This window comes from Pleurodeles waltl, chromosome 10 (genome assembly GCF_031143425.1).
Source record: "Pleurodeles waltl isolate 20211129_DDA chromosome 10, aPleWal1.hap1.20221129, whole genome shotgun sequence".
NCBI classification, from domain to species: Eukaryota; Metazoa; Chordata; class Amphibia; order Caudata; family Salamandridae; genus Pleurodeles; species Pleurodeles waltl.
The window spans coordinates 278,875,203-278,898,400 of record NC_090449.1 but is presented as its reverse complement, the minus strand read 5'-3'; the positions used below and the strand labels follow the sequence as shown (position 1 = coordinate 278,898,400).

At 41.0% G+C, this 23,198-nt stretch overlaps 1 protein-coding gene across 1 annotated transcript in view; it reads left to right on the top strand.

Annotated features, from left to right (window-relative positions):
* The window catches only part of GRIN2A (glutamate ionotropic receptor NMDA type subunit 2A), a 1,722,233-nt gene that overhangs the window by 207,451 nt on the left and 1,491,584 nt on the right, over positions 1–23,198 (top strand). The gene's annotated exons all lie outside the window — the stretch shown is intronic.

Below are 23,198 nucleotides of genomic sequence, written 5' to 3'. Positions count from 1 at the left end.
AGTACTTGCCAAGCCTAAAACTCCTCTTTTTCTACATATACGTCACCCCTGATGTGTGCCCTAGGTAACGCCTAGAGCAGGGTGCTATGTGGGTAAAAGGGAGGATATGTACCTGTGTAGTTTATATGGCCTGGTAGTGTAAAACTCCTAAATTTGTTTTACACTACTGTGAGGCCTGCTCCCTTCATAGGCTAACATTGGGGCTGCCCTCATACATTGTTGAAGTGGCAGCTGTTGATCTGAAAGTAGCAGGAAGGTCATATTTAGTATGGCCAGAATGGTAATACAAAATCCTGCTGACTGGTGAAATAGGATTTAATATTACTATTCTAGAAATGCCACTTTTAGAAAGTGAGCATTTCTTTATACTTAAATCTTTCTGTGCCTTACAATCCACGTCTGGCTAGGTTTAGTTGACAGCTCCTTGTGCATTCACTCAGACACACCCCAAACACAGGGTACTCAGCCTCACTTGCATACACCTGCATTTTGAATGGGTCTTCCTAGGCTGGGAGGGTGGAGGGCCTGCCCTCACACAAAGGACTGCCACACCCCCTACTGGGACCCTGTCAGAGAGAATTGAACTGAAAGGGGACCTGGTGCACTTCTTAGCCACTCTTTGAAGTCACCCCCACTTCAAAGGCACAATTTAGTATAAAACAGGGCCTCTGCCCTACCACATCAGACACTTGCTGAAGAAGAACTGCCTGGCTGCTCAAAGGACTCACCTGTCTGCTTTCTACAAAGGACTGCTGCCTTGCTGAACTCTTGTCTGGCTGTAAAAGTGCTCTCCAAGGGCTTGGATAGAGCTTGCCTCCTGTTTCCTGAAGTCACAGGGCCAAAAAGACTTCTTTCTTTCAACTGGATGCGTGTGCGCCGAAAAATTAGACGCACAGCTTGTTCCACGGTGAGAAATTCACCGCACGCCGAAAAAAGCAGCTCGACGCAACGCCTACGGTGCGACCGGAACTTCGACGCACGGCCTCGCCCTGAACAATGCCGCCCGCCTTCCAGAATGGAAATCGATGTGACGCCTGCCGTGAGGAAGAAAATTCCATGCACAGCCCCCCGGAACGACGCGCAGCCGGTTAACAAGCCTAGGATTCCACGCACAGACCCTGGGACATCTGGTAATCCCGCAACCCACAGAAGGAGTCGGCCTGCATGCCGGAAAACGACGCACGTCTTCCCCGAGTGAAAAATAACGACGCAAGTCCGTGTGTGAAGGGGCGAAACTGACGCACACACCATTTTTCCTCCCGCAGAACGATGCACGTCTCCCCATTCGAAAAATAACGACGCAATCCGTGTGTGAAGGGGCGAAACCGACGCACACTCCATTTTTCCACGCATCTCCTCCTCTGCGGCCCTCTGCGGAGATTTACCACTCTAAACCAGGTACTTTGTGCTTGAAAGAGACTTTGGCGGTCATTCTGACCGCGGCGGGCGGCGGTCGCCGCCCGCCAAGCGGTTCCCGCCGAAAGACCGCACTGCGGTCAAAAGACCACGGCGGCCATTACGGCTTTCCCGCTGGGCCGGCGGACGACCGCCAGAAGACCGCCGGCCGGCCCAGCCCCTTCAACAATGAAGCCGGCTCGGAATGGAGCCGGCGGAGTTGAAGGGGTGCGACGGGTGCAGTGGCACCCGTCGCGATTTTCACTGTCTGCTAAGCAGACAGTGAAAATCTTTGTGTGGCCCTGTTAGGGGGCCCCTGCACTGCCCATGCCAGTGGCATGGGCAGTGCAGGGGCCCCAAGGGCCCCACGGCACCCGTTCCCGCCATCCTGGTTCTGGCGGTGGACACCGCCAGAAACAGGCTGGCGGGAAGGGGGTCGGAATCCCCATGTCGGTGCTGCAAGCAGCGCCGCCATGGCGGGTTCCCTGGGCCAGCGGGAAACCGGCGGGAAACCGCCGGCTCCCCTTTTCTGACCGCAGCTTTACCGCCGCGGTCAGAATCGCACAGGAAGCACCACCAGCCTGTTGGCGGTGCTTCCGCCGCACTCCGCCATGGCGGTCATGGACCGCTAAGGTCAGAATGACCCCCTTTATATCATCTTTCAGTGATATTTCTACAAATTCTTATTGCATCTTGTATTGTGTTGATCTACAAATATCCAGATAAATATTCTATATTTTTCTAAACACTGTGTTGTATATTTTTGTGGTGCTATATTGTGTTATTGTATGATTTATTGCACAAATACTTTACACATTGCCTTCTAAGTTAAGCCTGACTGCTCGTGCCAAGCTACCAGAGGGTGGACACAGGATAATTTGGATTGTGTGTGACTTACCCTGACTAGAGTGAGGGTTCTTGCTTGGACAGAGGATAACCTGACTGCCAACCAAAAACCCAATTTCTAAAATTAATTATATGCATAAGTTGGGCCTCTGTATAGAGTGGCACAATGGGCAAACACAGTGGGTTTTATTGCTACTCAGGGCATTTGGCAGAGGTTTGGACTATTTGCAAGTATTCCTCCCATCACCTTTTGCTTGTTAAATACCTAACCAGTCAGGTGTGCCTATTTCTTGGCCCCTATTGGTCATTTTAATTAGAGTTCGATCTGGCTTCATTCTCGTCTTTCTGAATATCACTTTTTTGATTCCTACTCCTGGGTCCCTGCCTCTCACGCTTGCATATTCACTTTCTCATTGGCACACCAATATTTGAAATGTTTGATCAGTGCCATCATTACAACCTCATCTTTTGTAAGTCTACTTTATGTAGATTATGAGGACTATACACTTTCCAGTTGTGTGTATTGTAAAAATAAATTATACCGTTTTTCAACTTCAATGTTTGTTAACAATGCTGTATATTAACAATAAATATCCAGGCCAAGTGTATTTGTTTTGTCTCATGATTGTAATGTTTGTGATGTCGCCCAGATACTTTGTTTAATGATAATTTCAGAGTGATGTCCCTAATGACCATATATAAAAGATTTCAATATATAGCCTCCCTGTCAGCAATTTTTAATGTCTTGAAAGTAACATTTAGGTAGCAAGGCCATGTTTGTCTTGTATGATGTTTCTGGACAAGTTAGGGTAAAAATACACATTGGTTTCTGTGTATGAAGTTGTAAATTAAATTTTATAATTAAAAATTGCTACTCCTTGTTTCAGAGAGTTCATAAAAGGAAGTGAAGCTAGTCCTGACTGTAATTGATCATTTTACGAGACTTTAACCCTTACCGGGGCACCTTGGAAGACTCGGTTACCAACCAGGCTGCCACATTTCTCTCCCCTTTTACAACACAACTCTAAACCAAACCACTCCAAGGGCTCCGCTCTTGACCTTATTATTTCCAAAAATAAGTTGCTCACATTAGATGATCCTATACCAGTAGACTGGTGCGACCACTTCCTCACCCATTTCTCACTTCACCACTTGCCTATTGCAACCCTGGGCCAATCAAAAAGGGCAACTACCGGATTTCGCAACACAATAGAACATCAACCTCATAAATCCCAGCAACACAGCTAAGAAGGTTTTACCTGACAACAACCCCAACTCTAAAGTCAATGACCTGACTACTCGCTGTTTCACCAGTTTATCTGTTTTGGCAGATAATGTAACTCCACTACAAAGCAAAAAGAAAATGCCCACACCCTTTGCCCCATGGTTGAATGAATCCTGCTATGATGTAAGGAAAGAGGCAATAAACCTGGAGAAGAAATGGAGATGGTCACCCTCCATCAATAATCTTGCATGCCTTCGATACACAAGATCAAGTTATCACAAACTTTTGAACTCTCCTCTACTCTACCAAGAGCAGACCACATAAAGTTTTTGACCTAATCAAAATCACTAGCAACCCACCACATCTGCAACCATCAAATTTGATGACCCACCCAAGAAAGCAGGAGATTTTGTACAATTCTTCGATGCAAAAGTTAAAGCGCTCCTTGATCATGATTCACATCCAACCCCACATGACGTAAGCAAACCCAAATTCTCCTGGCACAGTTTTGATGTTGATACTGAAAATACCCTTCTCAAGAATATCTTGAAAACCAAACCTTCAAACCAGTCTCTTGACCCTCCCCGATGTTACATTGCCATAGATCTCTACACCCACACTCTCCCCTACAGGACAAGTCTAGTTAACCTTTTTTCTCAGCCAAGAATCCTTTCCTTATGCCCTCAAAACAGGTCAGGTGATCCCAACACCAAATAAATCCTCAGCTGATGTGAATGACCTAAATAACTTCCACCCTATCACCAACCTCCCTTTCCTTGTCAAAATCACTGAAAGATGTGTAGCGGAGCAACTCACTAAACACATCAACCAAAACAACCTTCTAGACGAATTTCAATCCTGCTTCCACCAAGGATGCAGCACTGAAACAGCACTGCAACAGATTGTCAATGATGCCCTTTGAGTACTAGACTCAGGCAGGTCTTATCTCCTGATCCTTCTTCACCTCTCTGCAGCGTTTGATACTTCTAACCATCACACACTTCTTGACACCTTTACCAAAGAATGGGAATTGAAGGAGTAGTATTTAAATGAATTTAACCACACCTCATGGGGAAATGAGATCAGATGATTAAAATTGAAAACTGTCTCTCAACTCTATAGGTGGTAGATCACAGTGTCCCTCAAGGCTCTATTGTTGTTCCAACCCTATTTAAACTTTACATTGAATCACTAGCAGCTCTATTGAAAGAGGCAGAGATCCTTTCTCATCTCTATGCTGATGACACCCAACTACACCTCAAGGTGCCCCCCGCACAGGATATCTCACTTCTCGCCACCGCCCTCAACTCTATCAAAGAATGGATGATGTCTCATCACCTAAAACTGAATCCTTCTAAAACTGAATTCCTCCTTATCTCTGTCTCTAATGCTCCACTTCTTGTTCAATCATGGATGGATAATGTAAACATTCTTAACAGTAAACCTACCATTGTTGACAGCAAAAAATCCTTATGTGTCATCCTAAACAAAAGACTTAGGGGGTCATTCCGACCCCGGCGGGCGGCGGGCGCTGCCCGCCTGGCGGAAACCGCCCAAACACCGCCCCGCGGTCAAATGACCACGGGTAGCATTCTAACTTTCCCGCTGGGCCGGCGGGCGATCTTCAAAAGAATGAGGGCCTTAAACTCCAATCCCAAATCATCACCAGGGCCAGAATGCATGCTATTAACTTCATCTTCTCTGGGGGATCCAATGTTACATTCCTGAACAAGACCTGAAAACTCTTGTCCAATTCTTGTTATTCTCCAGACTAGACTACTGTAATTCTCTCCAGGAAGGCCTACCATAGACCCACCTATCTCCTTTAAGATCCATCCTCCACTCAGCTGAGTGTTTCATCTACAATTACCATATCATACCTATGCTGCTAACTCTTCGCTGGCTTCCTATAGTAGCCAGGACTATAGTCAAGACTGTTTGCATCACCCAAAAAGCCATTCACACTGCCATTACTCGCTAACTAGCAAACAAACTCAAAATATCAAGTGGTTCTTGTCAGTCACGAAATGCTGAAAATATGCTGCTCGAACCTCCAACCTTTAAAAGGGAAAGACTCATGATGCAATCTTTCTCAGGAAATGCAACTAGAATTTGGAATTCATTACCTCCAAACCTTAGCACCACCACCTATTTACAGATCTTCAAAACAGACCTTAACACTCTTCTCTCTCCCCGTCAATGCCCTCCACCAGTCATATGCCCTCACAGTGTATAGCATGACCATGACTGTTGCACGAGATCCTCAAGAGGTATAATGACCTTGTGCTCCAACTCTGTAAATATGTATTATTTATATATTTACGTAACCCTACTTGTTATATCCTTTCCCTTATGTAATTTGATTTGATTTGATTATGTAATTTGTAAACACGTAACTCTCACAATGAGCAACCTTATTAGCTATATGTGCAGTCACCTACTACCGCGTTAGTAATTTATTTTCCCCATGTATTGTTCCTTCATTCTATTATAAAGCGCTTTGACATCTCTGAGTAATGGTCGTGCTATATAAAAGCAAATAATCAAACTATCTTTGTGGAAATTGTGTGATATTTACAAAAAATTATGTGAAACGTGGTGTAGAATGCTGTGTTATTTGTGAAATAGATGTTTGCGTGTGTTTTTGGACTCAAGGACGCATTTACCACACCCACATTTTTTTTAAAAACGTGCATGATGCGAAGAACAGCCGTCCGTGTTCTGTTCGTTCTAGTTGTTAAAGTACTCCTTTGATAGGTTTTTAACTGGAAAAGTAAAATTTTAATTTTAAAAGTCATTACACGATGTTGCTTAATTGCATAATTTTGAGGATTTTGCATTACAAGTATAACGGGAAATGCCGTAAATTACCTGGAGTGAACTCAAAAGTGTGATTGTACAAGGAGTGAACCAAAAAACATAACCACAGGAAGCAGATAGACTCAAGTTAGGAATGCCAGCAGATTTCATGATTCACATTTGATAATAAATCGATTGCACACATCACGATTGTCGCATCATAACACACATAATGACTATCTAGTGAACTGATTAAAAAATGTTCGATCTTGAGCACTGTGATTTAACAGTGTCAATATGGCATCGTACTGTTGATTTTGCAAGATTAGAAATACCTGTGGTTTTCTTATTGTATTTACTTGAGGTCACAGTCTGTGCAATACCACAGAAAAGCTAATAAAAGAAAGATCTGTCAGCAGCAGAGCCACTCTGTCATAATCAAAAAAGCATTCATTCCAGAAAGAGCAACATTAACCATAGAATGAATCACGCTTTCCCAGTAGTGCCATAAATCTGAAAGCTATGCGCCCTTTGAACAAAATGCCATAACGTCTAACTAAATAAAGACTTAGGTCCATATTTATACTTTTTTAGTGACGCATTTGAGTAATTTTTTTTATGCAAAATTGGCGCAAACTTACAAAATACAATTGAAAAAATTTATAAATATTGGCCTTAAATACTGTTGTTAACAAGGGAAGTCAATTCCAGAGGAGCTACTCAAGGATGCAGCGGTTTTGTTTACTCGTGTATGTACTCATTTACATGTGGTGCTGAATGTTTGATAATACTACCAAAGTCTGGTGGTTTTGAATTACCAATCATTCGTCTCAGCACTATGCCGGAAACAACTGTACCCTGCGCATTGTTTACTTTTGCTGAAATGCGCAAGATACAGCCTGCGCCCGCACTCCTTCAGTAAGACATCCATTGCTAGGAAGTCTCTATGTACAGATTACATTAAGTCAGGTGACTTTAGCTGTCTGAGTGGTGTAAATTTTGCACTGAGGTGCTACCAGTGCAGCGCTTAATTTGAGCCAGTGGTTGCAGGTGGGGCCCGCTGACACTCCTTTTTGGGGACCAGCACTTATTTTTTCTCAACAGACTAATCGGGAGCGAGAGAGAGAAAAACATAAAAGAAGAACGAACAAAGAAGAGAAAGAGGGAAAGAGGTAGAAAGGGAGAAAACAGGAATCAAAACAACCTGCAAGAGTGAGAGAAAGAGGCAGGGACTTTCTGGTGGTGGATTAAAGAGGCAGAGATGGAACGAAAGCTAAACAGCCTTGGTATTTGGCACCCAGGCATTCGATACAGCTGGCCACGAGCTTCTACCCAAAACTTTGGGCCCCAAGTCTTATTTCTTTTCATAAATTGAGCACTGGGTGCTGGCACACACCAGACTACAGGCAATAATATTGATAACAATTTTTACATAACAATGATGCAGTATTTTTGGTAAATGTGAAGGTTTACTTTTACTGTACTGAATGACACTCAAAGCATCCACCATGGAATGGTGAATGTCTGAGTTGGGGATGCCAGGGTTTGAGCCTCTGACCTGCAGAACACGCTAGCAGTCAGCAGCAGAAGATTAGCTTGCAAAGACATCTTGCTGTCTTGGCAAGAATTTTCTATTTTGTCTTTCTTCATCAGCACCTGCAGCGTTGCATTATCGATTGTGCCTTATGGATCCTCCCAAGAGGCACTTGAAATAGAATCAGCTATAAACTTACACATGTGTGCATGTTTCACATTTCCTATGTTATGTCCCCTCTCCCCATTGAGTCAAATGCTGGAAAAAGTTTCAGATATAGATTTCAGATTCCAGTCCTGCCTACATCTCATAAAGTTAAGACTGATGAAATCGCATTATAACAGTGAACAGATTGTGTCAATTTAATGATGTTTTTTTCTCTCTCACTGATAACATATGTCTATTGGTGTACAAAGCATGTTATCCAATGAACTAAGGGCCTGATTACGATCTTGGCAGATGGAATACTCCATAACAAACGTGACGGTTATTCTGTCCGCCATATTACAATCTCCATTGGATATAATGGAATCGTAATACGGCGGACGGGACATCTGTCACGTTTGTGATAGGGTAACCACGTCAGTCAAGATTGTAATGAGGCCCCAAGTCTTGAATTGTTAGAAAATATGTGGCAAGGGATGAGGAGCACACAAGGACCGGCCATTCTGAAAGGAGGGCAAATCCCTGATAGACTAGAGTTCTAGAGGCCCCTTTCACCCCTAGTTTTTAATTGGTTTTAAATACATTAAGGCATTACAAAACAAAGTGATGTATGAAATGTTCAGATTAATCTCAGCCATTGGCGATCGGTCAGGGCTGCGTCCTAATCCATTGTTTTTCACCCACCATGCCACCTCAGTTTGGATCCAGCCTGACGTTTGTCCTGTGCTCCCTGTGACACTGGAATCAATCTATACCTGGTGGATCAGGGAAAAACTGGGCCTAGGTTGCTTGTATTTCAGTTCAGGGAGGGCCTTGTTTGGCATTTCGGATTGGACTGTTCCCATGAGGAGCAAGGTCAAGGCTAATTTGCATATGGCTGGGTTAGCCACCTCCAAATTGAGGTGGCATGGTAGGTGAAAAACAATGTATTTGGATGTAGGCCGAGCCATTGCCAGTAGCTGAGATTATTGCAAGCATTTCATCCATTTACTTGTTCTTGCAGATGACTAAATCAAGAGCAGGTTGCCATGTTGTTCCAAGTTTGTGAGGACCCACTACATTAGCTGTTTCATTGTTACTGTTGGTTAGCTATCTATGTTCATTTCAGTTCTCAGTGCAGGTGACATTTTCTATTTATAAAAAACAGTCTTTCATTTTCTTGCTAATGTCTAGTAATAACACCAATAGTCAAGTTTACCTCATTCTTCTGTTGGTCATGGGACTCTTCAGTGAGGTACAATATTCTTGTAAACGAAGATAGATGGTACTTTATCCCATTTATGATTACAACCATTTATGATTGCTGTTAACCAAATAATCCATTCAAAATTTGGTAAAATCCGAAAGTAAACATGGGGAATGTGAAGTAAAGCAAAATGCATCTCAAATTTCATCTGGAGATGCTTCAGCAGAATTAATTGAGGGAAAGTTGTTAACATTTTAAGATGAGACAGAAATGTATCAAATTATGAATGTTGGTATATACTAATTTCGTGTATGCTTTTTACACTTACATATTTAAAATCAGCCATTCACAGGGTTTAATTATGATCCCTGTACACATGGTGTATGGTTTCAAGAAATTTAGTTTATGATAAGCACCTTGAAAGCACTGGACCACAAATGTAAAGTGCGTAATTTGTAAAAAAAAATAAGTGCCATTGTCAGATAGTCACTGCAACTTGCACCCCCCATTGCCGCTGCCAGTTCTGTAAATGACAATACCACCACAACTACTAATCATCACATTCTTACAAGTATGACGATTCAGACTATTTCAGCACCAAAAACCTATAAGAATGGCTTGTGCAGTCAGGTATTAGTCATTTTGTGATGTATATTGAATTAATGAAAAACTGTTGTTGTGCTCATCTCTAATTAGATAAACAATGCCACTATGTGGCAGACTCCCTTAAGTGCTGGTGTTGACAATTAAGTGCCATTGCTGAGCACCGGAAATCACGGTCCCTCAAAATTCCTCCTGATGGAGTGGTGCCACAGTTCTGCACAAGTGACTCAGTGCGCCTGCATGGCTGCAGGAGCCATCCTCCACCATCCCCCTGCATAGTTCTTGACCTGCCGATCAAGGGGCTCTTGACCTGTTGCACTGGCCGGCTAAGAAGGGGGTTGCTGCACACCTGCATCATGGAAGCCCAACATTTGGGTAACCCTGCATCAGTACAGCATATGGCAGAATAAGAGGAAAGGAGTTTTCTTCCATTCTATGAAGGAAGAGCCACAAGACTACCGTAACCCACTAATAGGAGTGCTGAGCTACCAGTGCCTCTGTGGGCCTGTCATCCGTGGCACGTTTATGGGGAATAATTGGTGATCCATGCATCTGTGGTGATACCTTGGGGGCTATGTGCATCACACCCAACTTGCTGCATGTTATGCCCAGATTATTACTAAGGGAATGGTGTTTTGGACCTTCTAAATGTCCAGGAGAAAGAATCCTCCTTCAGTATTTACATAGTGTGCATCACATTTACAATTCATGTTGTTTTACTATAGGGACTATCCATCCGCACTGTTTTGTGGCCCAATGTATAACCTTTGTATCATCAGGATACAAGTCTACTACAGTAATTGCATCTTCTGAACCATATGATAATGATTGGTGTCATGTTTGGTCTAGTATATATATATATATATACATAGATATAGATATATTAATACATATCTATATCTATACCTATAAATAAATATATATATATATATATATATATATATATATATATATATATATATATATATATATATATGTATGTATATATATATATATATATACATATATATATATATATATATATATATAAATATATATATATATATATATATATATATATTTATAGATATGTTTACAATATAACAAGCGTAATTTTATACCTAATCCTGAGTCAAGTCTCGTTTGTGATATAGTTACTGTGTCACTGGTGTGAGTGTGCTACAGAACTGCTTTACACATCACCTCTAGGGATAGGCTGAACTACTCCGTGCCAAGCTATCGGGGAAGGGGTGTGCTCAGGTTATCTTTGGTGTGTAACTTATTTCCCCTGACTAGGGTGGTGGGCATACCCTAGTCAACCAGAAATCCTATTTGTTACATGCACCAATAAAGTAAATATGTAAAGGGGTACATGCAAATAAAACATTGTCATTCTTTCAATGTTAAGTTCACAACCATGAATTCAACAAATTATATTTCACACTTGGAATAGAGTTTTTCAAACATATGGCTTTTTTGAAACTCTGTAAACATGAGAGTAAAGATTAACATGTAAGCAGAGGTTACAATTGAGAATTTGAAACATGAATCACTGAGGAAGAAGGGGAAGAGACAAAGGAAAATAATTAAGTGATGGAGGTAAAGCAGTTGAAGCCTTGTAGAGAGAGCTTTATAACTATTTTTACAGCTTAGACATATAGCCTCCCAGTCCCTCGTTAATTTGATGATGGCTGTTGAGGTAGGGCTGAGCAAAGTTTTAGCTGTCAGTGAGAATGTTAGATTTAAAAAGTTTAATGTGCTGGTTGTATCCAGGAAGAGAAGTTGCAGGCAGTAAAAGGAATATAAATACATTTTGTAGTAAAAATGTATACTTCTACCTCCCTGGGGCTAAGTTAAACATTGGAGAAGCCCCCCCTTGTGCAGCCAATAATGGCCATGGGGACTGCAAGACCCCAGGGCCGGCCACCCATGGGATACAGCCATTTGCTGACTTGACAGTGCCTGCCAAGTCAGAGCAAACACTCCAGTTCCAGTGGGCGAGAGCTATCAAAGTGCTCATGCCTGCTGGAACCAGAGGTTTAATCTCCTGCCCGCAGACATGCGGGAAGGGAAAGAGATGAAACGATTGCTCTTGCACACAGTGAGCTACATGTTTAGCAGCTCCCTGTGTGCAAGAGCACTGCCAGCTCCTGCAGGAGGCAAGGAGCTGGCTGGGACCGCAGAGACCTTGAGGCTCCCCACGCGGTCCCCATTGTGTGCACTGGGTGCCCACGGCGCCCAGGTGACATGGTTGGCCCCCTCTCCTACCCTCCCCTAGAGTCTATGCTTTTGCTTTTAAATTGCTATGAGTATGCAAATGTGCAAATCACCTGGAAGCTGAGCTATTTGGCCCGCACTGTCCACGTAGTATGCATATGTCTTCTTATCCTTTTTCCAGGATGGTAGACAGCTTACCAAAGGGGCCACCAGTGCATTTCCCTTCGATTTTGGTGGTGCGTTCTTGATGCCAAGGAATATGAGGACACCTCCACAAAGCAAAGAAGCACTTACATCATATAGATAAGAGGAAGGACCCTGGTTTGGAGGAGATTTACGTCTTTTTAGACTTGATGGCCTCTCTATGGGATGATTCATGTTGTGACACAATTCTAGAGAAAGACACAACAGAACTATCATATTGCCAAAACTCACACAAGGTGACTGGTGATATTTGCTTGTGCTCCATTACACAGCTGTAGTGGAGAATACATACTGAACATTTATCCAAGGAGGAAGAAAGAACTCCATGAGGGTAAAATTTTTGTGCAAAGCTGTGGACTCTTGTTGGATTAAAGGAAAGGTGAGGTTCCCTTGTGGCCGACTCACTCACAAAGCTACTGACACACCCACACCGACACTCCCACTCCCACTTACAGATGCACTCACACACTAACTCAAACACTCATGCACCCACTCACAGACCCACACAGACACTCACGGACCCACTCATAAGACCCACTTAGACAGTCATGCACCTACTCACAGATCCTCTCAGGCTCACCCACCCACTCACAGACACACTCACAGACTCATGCACTTACTCACAGACCCACTCAGAAAACCATGCACTCACTCACAGACTCACTCTGAGACTCTTGTACCCACTCACAGACCTACTCAGACACTCAAGCACCCACTCACCCACTTAGGTACTCATACACCCACTCACAGACTTACTCAGAGGCTCGAACACCCACTCACAGACCCACTCAGAGACTCACACACACATTCACAGACCCACTCAGAGACTTACACACCCACTCACAGACCTATCCGGAGACTCACCCACTCACTCACAGAACCACTTAGACACTTATGCACCCACTCAGACATTCATGCACTCACTCACAGACCCACTCAGGCTCACACATCAACTCACAGATCCTCTCAGACACTCACATACCCACTCAGAGACTCATGCACTCACTCACAGTCATATTCATACACTCACACACTCACTGACAGACCCACTCAGACACTCTCACATCCACTCACAGACATATTGAGACACCTGTGCACCCACTCACACACTCACAAGTCAAAGGTTAGTGGTTACAGTTAGGAAATAACATTAAAACATCCTTAGAAATTCACTTAAAAAACAAAGGTTAAGGCTACATTATAGTTAGGAAACAGTGTTAAAAAAACGTAGAAATTCAATGAAAAAACCAAAGGTTACTGGAAGGTTATAATTAGGAAATAGAATTAAAAAACACTTCCAAATTATCTGAAAAAAAGAAAGGTTACAATGGTGCTATAGTTAGGCTCACATTTCACTTGTACAAAACCAGTGAAATTCAGAAGTTAGAGTTACCTGAGCTAGCTATAACTTATGCCACTTCAATACACTGCTTATGACCTCTTATATTACATCAGTCATGACATAGTCTGTGACATCACTGATGGCATCATTAATGACATCTCAAATTACATCACTGATGACATCATCCACACAAGCACTCACACACCCACTCACACCCGTATACATCCTCTCATACACCCACTCACGCACACACGCAACCACTCACATACCCATTCAAAGACCCATACCAGTACTCACACAACCATTCACTCATCCATAGAGCCATTCACACACCTACTTACTCACTCATACAGGCACTCACACAACCCATACAGCTTCTCATACAACCGTCACTTACACATACAGCAAATCACAGAGCCACACACTCACCCTTACAGCTATTTACACACCCACTTACTCACCTATACATCCACTCAAACACCCACTCATTCACCCAAACAGCATTTCAGTACAGCCACTCACTCACCCATACAAACACTCACTCACATACCCACACAACCACTTACATGCCCATTCACACATTCATGCAGGCACTCACACATCTGCGCACTCACCTACACATCCATTCACACACTTACTCTACAATACAGCCACTCATACACCAAATCACTTAACCAAACAGCCACTCACTCACCCATACAGCCAGTTACACAGGCAGTCATGCACTCCTACAGCCATTTAGACACCCACTCACTGACCCATACAGTCACTTACACACACTCACCAACCCATACAGCACCTTACAGAGCCGCTCACTCTTTCATAAAGCCACTGAGGCATGCTCATTCATTAATATAGTCACTCACACAGCCACTCACTCACCCACACAGGTACTCACATGCCTACTTATACACCCATACAGGAACTCGCACCCCAACTCACACACCCATACATGCACCCAGACACCCACTCATACACAGATACACACTGTCACACAGCCACTCACCTAATATATCTTAGAAATAGTATCACTCATTAGTATAACAGAAAGTATTCTATTTTAAGCTTTGTAGTACCTTGGTATAAGTGCTTAACACTCATAAACATGTCATCAGTGATGTAATATATATACATATACATATGTATATATATATATATATATATATATATATATATATATTACCTTGTTATAGCTATGACCAACTTTTCATATACATGAAGCACTTTTTGGCATTTTGTTTTGCTAATAACGTTGGTGCCATTCGACAAATCTTCACAAAATTCTCAAAACTAGTAAACAAGTTGAGCTGCTGTCTAGAGTGTTTCAAGGTGATATGTCAAGCAGGGGCCGAGAAAAACGAGGGTTCTAAAATGCTTTTTTTCCATTTTGCAAGTTTTAGACATGTCTATATTGCGAATTGCTGAATGGAATTACACCAAATTTGGCAGGAAGCTAGATCTTAGTCTGCAGAGTGTGCTTTTTGTGATTTGATGTAAATATAGTCAGTAGTTTCAGAATTTTTAAGGGAATTCAAATATAGAAACATAGGGACACATCTTTCACAGATCCACCTGCAGGGGATCCGTGGATCCAGGCAAAAAGGAAGGCCCTGATTGACCGGTTGCAACATGAGAGTAAAGTTGTGGGTGCCATTCTGTTTCTCTGTAGACACGGGGGCGGAGAAGTGAAAAATTATATAAGGGGTCATGATAGAGTTATCCTGACCCCACAGGACCTATAGATATGTGTCTAAGAGACCCCAAATGGGCAAAAGCAGGCCAAATCGTTTTTTGGTCAATCAGTAGATCCACAGATCCACTGTGTGGCTCAGCGAAGCCCCCAGTGTAACTATGTGAAGGATCCGAGGAGAAATGAAAAAAAAATACACCCACACACACATCAATCCCTCGCTGTGCCATGTGCAGAAGCGGTTGTAATATCCTATGGTAAATATATATCACATTACATAAAAAAATCAAACATAGAAATTCACTGAAAAACAAAGGTTACAGAGACGTTACAGTTACGTTCAGATTTTACCCATAAATAACCATAGAAATTCAGCAGTTATAGTTCTACCATGCTGTTTAGTAACTTTAGGCCACGATTTATAGTTTCTTAATATAATTATAACTGCTGAATTTCTACAGTTTTGTATGGATAAAATGTGAACCTAACTATAACGTCCCTGTAACCTATGTTTTTTTAGACTGTCTGTCAATCTGTCTATCTATCCATCTATCTATCTATCTATCTATCTATCTACACACATATATAAATATACATTTATGTGTAATTTTGGTATATATATATATGTATATATATATGTGTGTATATATATATATATATATATATATATATATATATATATATATATATATATATATATATAGATAGGTAGATAGATAGATAGATAGATAGATAGATAGATAGATAGATAGATAGATAGATAGATAGATAGATAGATATTTTCATAAAGGTTTTGCAAAATGCTGCACAGATAGGAAGCAAAAAGGAGGAGAACAAAAGTATTTCTCCTCCTTTTGCCACTCTAACCCCACCTCATGGGGTGGCATTAACTTGTGGTGCTGCCTCAGGTTTATGATTTCTCATATATCTTAGGCAGCGTCAAAAGCAATAGGTGTTGCATGGAAACGCCCACAGCAACACCCATTTCACGCCCCTCTGCTGCAGAAAACTGTATTGGGGGCACTTATTTACAAGGTGGTATCAAGCCACGCAAAGTGGCTTAGAGCCACCTTGTAAATATGGAAAAGGGCACAGCACCACTAAAACGTCGCTGAAAGTGATGCTCGGTGGTGCTAGGGGCTTGTAAATGAGCCCCTTTGTTTGCACAACTGTGGGTTGCTTTACCGTGCAGGAGTAGTATTAAAGTTCCAATAAAATACCTTTAATTCAATTGAATTCATGTCATATGTCTCCATGAGTAGAGCGCAGAACAGATTAGACAATCAGCAAAATTAAACATTTTAAACTGCATCCTTTCATCATTCATGCTTTGATGAAATGTGAATTATTGACTTCAGTAACGATAAGCATTAGTAGGGTTTTGCACAGCCGTTGTTTTCTACATCCTAAGTTCAGTAACCATGTGAAGCAGGTGTATGATAAAAAGAGGGCCATGGGTGGGTGTGCATGTCACTCTATATTGGGTATAATTAGGGAAAATAGTACAAATAGACATATTGCCCATATGCAATTGGACATTTCTCTGTAGTTTACCCTGTAACTAGAGTTTGGGCCCCATAACTACCGTTATTGCCCTTGGCAGCGGGCTATAATGGCAACTACACCAGTGGAATGTAGAGAGCTGCACTGAAGACACTTGAATTCTTCATGGCCTATAGCAGTGGCATTAGTTTTTTACTCTACATCCCATTGCTTATCTCTATGTTTCTTCCTGTTAAATGTATACCTTTCTACCCCAATGGGTGGAATGTTCTAATAACCTGATAGTGCCTTGCTTTACCTGAGCCTCGGGTCTACTTTTCAGTAGAGGGCCTCTCTTGAACAACTCATTGGCAACAGGCCATGAGAAGCAATTGGCTGTCTGCATTCTATCTTAAGTAAGAGTGTTATGCATGACATTAATTAGTGCAGGGCAAAGGGGTGTTCATCTGTCTCCTTTAGTGACATGGTGTGCCTTGGTCTTACCAGCCTTTTTGGTAGGGATTATTAGATATTAATTGCCCTTTTTAATTTCTTACGCAATGGACTCTGGATAAAACCTTTAAGGAGGTCAGTAAAGTAAAATTAGCAACCTACATGGAATGCTGAGATTGGCTCAAACCATTGGAATGCTTCAAATGTTAATGTGAAGCAGAAGGGAGGCTGGGCATGTGCGAGAGAACTTTGGCAAGGTTAGAGACAGATGTTAATAGCCGTGTTCCCAGATGCTTTTAGGTGGTAGTGGCGGCTCACATCTGCAATTGTAGGAGATGGAGATCATGGCTAGGGTCCTGCATTGTACCTGATGAAGTTTTTCCTGCAAAGCGCTCTTATTTCACAAATTTTGTATCTAGCGAATGAGACAATGTTCCCCGCTCCTGCGGTCGCTGCAGTGTCTTCCTTTAATGAGCAAAGCAGTGATTTATGTGGCCGCTTGGCAGGCGACGTTTGGCATCACAGAGGAGCATGCAGCAATACAGCAGGCAACGAGCTCGCGTCTGCAGAGGTTTTCCGAGCATTTAAAGAGCAAAAAAGCTCTTTCCACTGCATAGTCCAGAACGGTATTTTCGGGAAATATCTATTAACAAATGTGGGTGGCCACAGTTGTTTCACAGTACACTCACCTCATTTGAAATATAAATCCACAAACATCCTTAATTTATACGTTTCCTCAGGTAGAGTAAGTCCAAACGATGCTCCCATGTAGTGCTTGATTTGTAAAGTAAAATAAAATAAATAAAATAAAATAAATAAATAAAACAATACCCGGTTTTTTTCGTATCAGCCCTCCGCTGGCACTGCTGTATGACGTGGTTGCTGAATAACAGTCCTGCCTAGTTTTGACTCCACTTCATGGGCCAGATGTACTTAAATGCCGTTTTGCATTTCCTAAATAGCAACTTCATAGAAATCGCTATTTAGGAAATGCAAAATGCTATGTACAGAGATACCGATTCCCTCATAACAATTCCTACAAAGTAGCAATTGCCATGAGGAAATCGCAAATAAGAAATCCCATTTCAGTTGTGTCAATGGGCCAGTTTTGCAATTCCCCAATAGCGATTTTCTACAACGAAATTGCTATTTGGGAAATGCAAAACCAAGGATGGCAATGGACAAATGCCCCCCTTGGTGCACCCGAAAAATAATGGTGCACATGTAAAGCACACATATGCCCCATGGGCATGTGGGGTGCTCTATTGCATTAAAAAAAAAAATGGAGTACTTTTTTTAAATTGCACATAGTTACCATTGACTTCAAGTCTATGGTAATTGCATTTCCTAAATGCCCAAATCACATTTAGGAAATGCTTTTTACATCAGAATAGAAATCGCAAATAGGTAATCCCTATCTGCCATTTCCTATTTTGGGGATCGCAATTTGTGAGTTCCTTAAGGCCTTTGTACATCGGAAAAGGACATTTTGAATTTCTTAAAGGCCCAAAATACCAATTTGGACCATTAAGAAATGAAAAGGGGCTTTGTACATCTGGCCCAATATATCTTTCTTTCACTACCCTACTCTTGTAGTCACTTTATCTCACTCTTTCTGGCTATTTTCCTTGCATGTTTTCTCGCTTTGTCAATGTTTTCCTGTCTTTCTCTCTTTTTTGCCTTTATTTTATGCCCTTAGTCAAAGTCTGATGACGAAAATTAAGCTCTTGTACCGACAAATGAGTGCCGGTGCTGGCTACCTGCAACGTCCAGTATAAGTTATGAACTGCTCTATTGAAAATATATTGGAGTCCCTGAGCTTCCCGCCACTTGTGGCCTAATTCCTTAACCATACACTGCACTGTACATTTATGTACTCGTCATCATTGTCTCAGATGTTATGTTATCACTCACTCATAATTCCCCTTACCGTCTTTCTATAAATTTTAATGTTTCTCTGATTGCCACAATACTCATGCATCCATCATATTACTAATTTGTATCATACTAATTTAATTTGCTAATGTCACCCTTATTTTTCATTTAATACAATTTATTACAGTGTGCAGCATCACATTTACTCAATCTCTAGTGGGTAGTATTGGACCTGGCCCATTCTGCAGGGTCATCCCCAAACCTTTTACCTTCCTCCTTTTAAGTTTTGCTGAAATAGTTTTTGTTGGCCTTAGGACTCTGCACAACATAAAACAACTTAAAACATGGTAATATTGCCTTATACTCAAGTGGTGTATTTAATTTACCTATAAGTCCCTATTAAAGTGCTACTATATTTTAAGAAGAGACCAGGACCACGTAGTGATGTGGATGGTTTATTAAGTCTGCAGCAACAACCCCTGAAACGTCCTTTCAGTCCAGTCTGCCCATCAACTGACAGCTGTCTCTGCTGGAGTTCACAATCCAGAATCCAGTAGAGTCAGCATCAAGGTTGCTAAGATACAACACTATATATACGCAGGGCATGTAAATTAAATGCTAATAGTGGACCTGTAGCACTGTTTGTGTCACCCACTTAAGTAACGCCTTAAGCATGCCTCAGGCCTACCATTGCAGAGTCTGTATATGCAATTTAAACTTGCTATTTTGACCTGAAAAATAAACCTTTTGCCAGGCCCAAACGTTCCTTTTCAATACATATGCCACCCCTAAGGTAGACCCTAGGTAGACCATAGGGCAAGGTGCTTAGTAATTGCTTGAATTTAAGAGCTCAAGAACCACACCAAGGAACCACAACCTGATAGGCACCTCTTGGGGGGTCATAAACCTGCTGAAGATGAGTCCAGGAGCTGCTGAGGATGGGGATGGTAATGCGCAGGTAAATATCTGAAAGATAATTAAGAAACTCTGCATTAACAGAAAAAATAGTACAATAAATAGATAAAAAGAAAGTCAAGGGCAACCACATTTTACATCTTTTAACAGTTAATTGACCCATAATAGTATTGACTCTAGTCAGTCTATGATTATGACATATCATGTTTCCATGGCACAAGCTAACAGTAAATCTATTAACTTCACTTTCATATGTGATTTTAGCTATATAGTTTGTTTTAAAAGTCAAAAGGAATTAACTATCTTTTCATTAAAAATTGTTTCAATGTATTTCCAAATATTCAGTGTCTGCACATTTATTTTACCTTCATACACAGACGTTTTGTAAGTTTCTTGAGATCTGCAACCTGCTGATGATCTAAAAAACAAACTTTGGTAAAGTCAATAATGCTATTGCTTGTGGAATGTGGACAACAATGAGAAAATATAACAAAAAACAATGAAAGATGAACGCAGTCAGTGTATATTTTTGAGAATATAACTTTGGTATTTATTAATGTCAGATGTGTGTGTTTAATGTATCAATGAAGAAGAATCTAGATTGTTCATTTTGTTCTGAATACTTGTGTACATATTTGAACTGTCCTGCACCTTTACAGGACTCACCATTTCTTCACAACCTTCTGCCTCAATAAGGAACTCAGCATCTCTCCAAGTACTCGATTGCAGGAAACCATGCATCAGTGCATATATTCTATATGACTTTCTAAATCTGCTCTCTACACCATTTAATCATAACTTTTCATTCTTTTTTTGTAATTTTATTTTTATATTAGGGGGTGCATACAAAAGCAAATAGTAACGATAACACATCACTTAGAATCACCATAAGTGTTACATAATTTCTAATTTCGGCCAGCCAATTATTTTTCGACTTAATATGAAAATATGATCAAAATCAGAATTTCCTGTAAAAGCCCAAATCATGTTTGCAATAGACAAATCTAGCATGCATCTCTTGCAATGCAGATTTATAATTCATACATAAAGTACTGACCATGCAAATCTTATCCTAGAAGTAATCTACAACAGTGGAGTATTATTGAAAAGTGACACTTGAAACCTGATAATTCCCTTACATGGTTATTATCCATTTTTGCAGGGTAGGGAGAGATACCAAAGACTGATTTATATTTCAGTGCTGGTGGCTTGTTCATTATTACTACAAAAATGGAGAACCTGCTTGATTCTATTATTTTCAGATTGGCTCAGTAAAAAGTTTGAATTTGCAAAAGCATTAGCTAGCTAAATGTTCTTGAAAATATGTGGGGATTATTTCATTTGAACTGGTATCATGATTACACTTTCACAAATGTAGTTACTTTTCAAGTATGTCACTTTTCACTCTTTTAATGCCTTTTTTCGGAATCACTGAATAAATTTGATTTGAAACTAGGATCCTGATGTACAAAGTATCAGGTTGCAAAGTATTTGCTTTATTGTCACAGTGCTGTAATATGCCCAAATCTTTTGTGTTGTGCTAAAATGGATGTACGAATCTGTCACAACACAAAAACTGTACATCAATGAAGCAGGAATCCCTCTGTGAATCGTTATTAATTTCTGCAAAAACAGTGAGGAAGGTAAGCAAGGTGGAGCAGACCACTTGACTGCATTCACTGGATGCCAACATTTCAGTATTTGTCCCTTAAAGGGACAGAAGCTACAAAGGAAAGAAAAGTGGCATAGTTAAGAAGGTATCAACTGGGTAACAATATGCCTTCCTGAGGCCCACACTTATTATTCTTATAGTGGAAGCTGCCCATCATGAATAGTTTCCATTTCGACTAAAGTTTTTAGTCATCTCCAAAATGTATTTTGAGTAAAGAAGTTTTAGTAGAAAATACTTCATAATTTAAATTTTGAGTTTAATAAAAGTATTATTTGTGTCTACTCTGCAAAATATTGTGCTTTAATACAAGATGAGCTGTGCCTTCCCCAATTGTCTATTGTTCTTTAGGGGTGGTTTATTAATATACACAAATAGGTTTTCCTACAGGAAAGGGCACTTTTCCTTTCCATGCATCACTGCAGTGCTTTAAAACTGCCTCCCAGCCAGGGCATAGTGTCTCTCCTGGCAACCGTATACTTTTGATGTTATTTTTATGTGTAAATCCACACTGAAGCCCAGATATGATTTTCAACTTCCATACCATTAGTGTATTTGCTGTGCCATTTACTAAGGCCTTAAAGGAAAGTTAAACATACCAAATACAATAAACCCATTTTAACAGTACTATTTTAGAGCAAGAGCACATACACTGTGGCACTGAACATCTTTGTCACAGTGCAGTCAAATACCAGCAAAAGTATGGTTAGGAAACGGGAAACAAAGGTGGAGTGACCCTGCAGGTCCCTTTCACCTTGCTATATTATACATTTTTAAAAGGGCCAAAAAGGTAAATTATGTAATTTCAAAATAAAGACATTTAAACCACTGTCTCACATGTATTACTATAATTATTTCGATTATAAAATAAAATAGGAAAACCATCCTCCTGGAGTTATCATTAAGTTTATAGAATAAATCTCTATTGTAGGGGTTGAAGTTTCTGGAGTTAGACAACTGTTCACAAATAACTCGAAGAGCTTAGTTTAGATTTTGGCAGACAGGGTACGTCATGAAAAAGTGTGGTGGTTGTCCCATCCACCGTTTCACATATTCATTATAATCAATATAATTCTAAAGATATAAGATAGGAGTTCTACCACATTTTGACATAATACCCTGTCCACCAAATTAGTAAGAAGGCCATAGGCACTGATGAATATTCTTAGCCGAGAAATGCCAGTAGCTGAGTTCAGCTGGAAAGGAATATGTCCAGTTTCTTCAAGCCTCAGAGAAGTCACATTCAGGATTATTTTTTTCCAGTAAGCAAATCTTTCTTAAACCAAAAGTGGGCACAGATATGCCCTTATTATCTAAACATCTTAGAAACTGTAAAACTTGTTGGAAATGGCCCTCTCTACAGAGTCACCAACAGACTTTTTGCCTTCCTCCTCCCATCCCTGCTGGATTGTTGCTAGTTGGCCTTAGGACTTTACCACTGCTAAAGTGTTTGTGGTCTTTCCCTAAAGCATGGTTTGAGTGGCATATGATTGGCATATTTAATTTACATGTGAGTCCCTTGTAGAGTGGTGTACCATCTACCCAGGGCCTGTAAATTCAATGCTACCAGTGGGCCTGCAGCACTTTTTGTGCCACCCCCTTATGTAGCACTTTAAAAC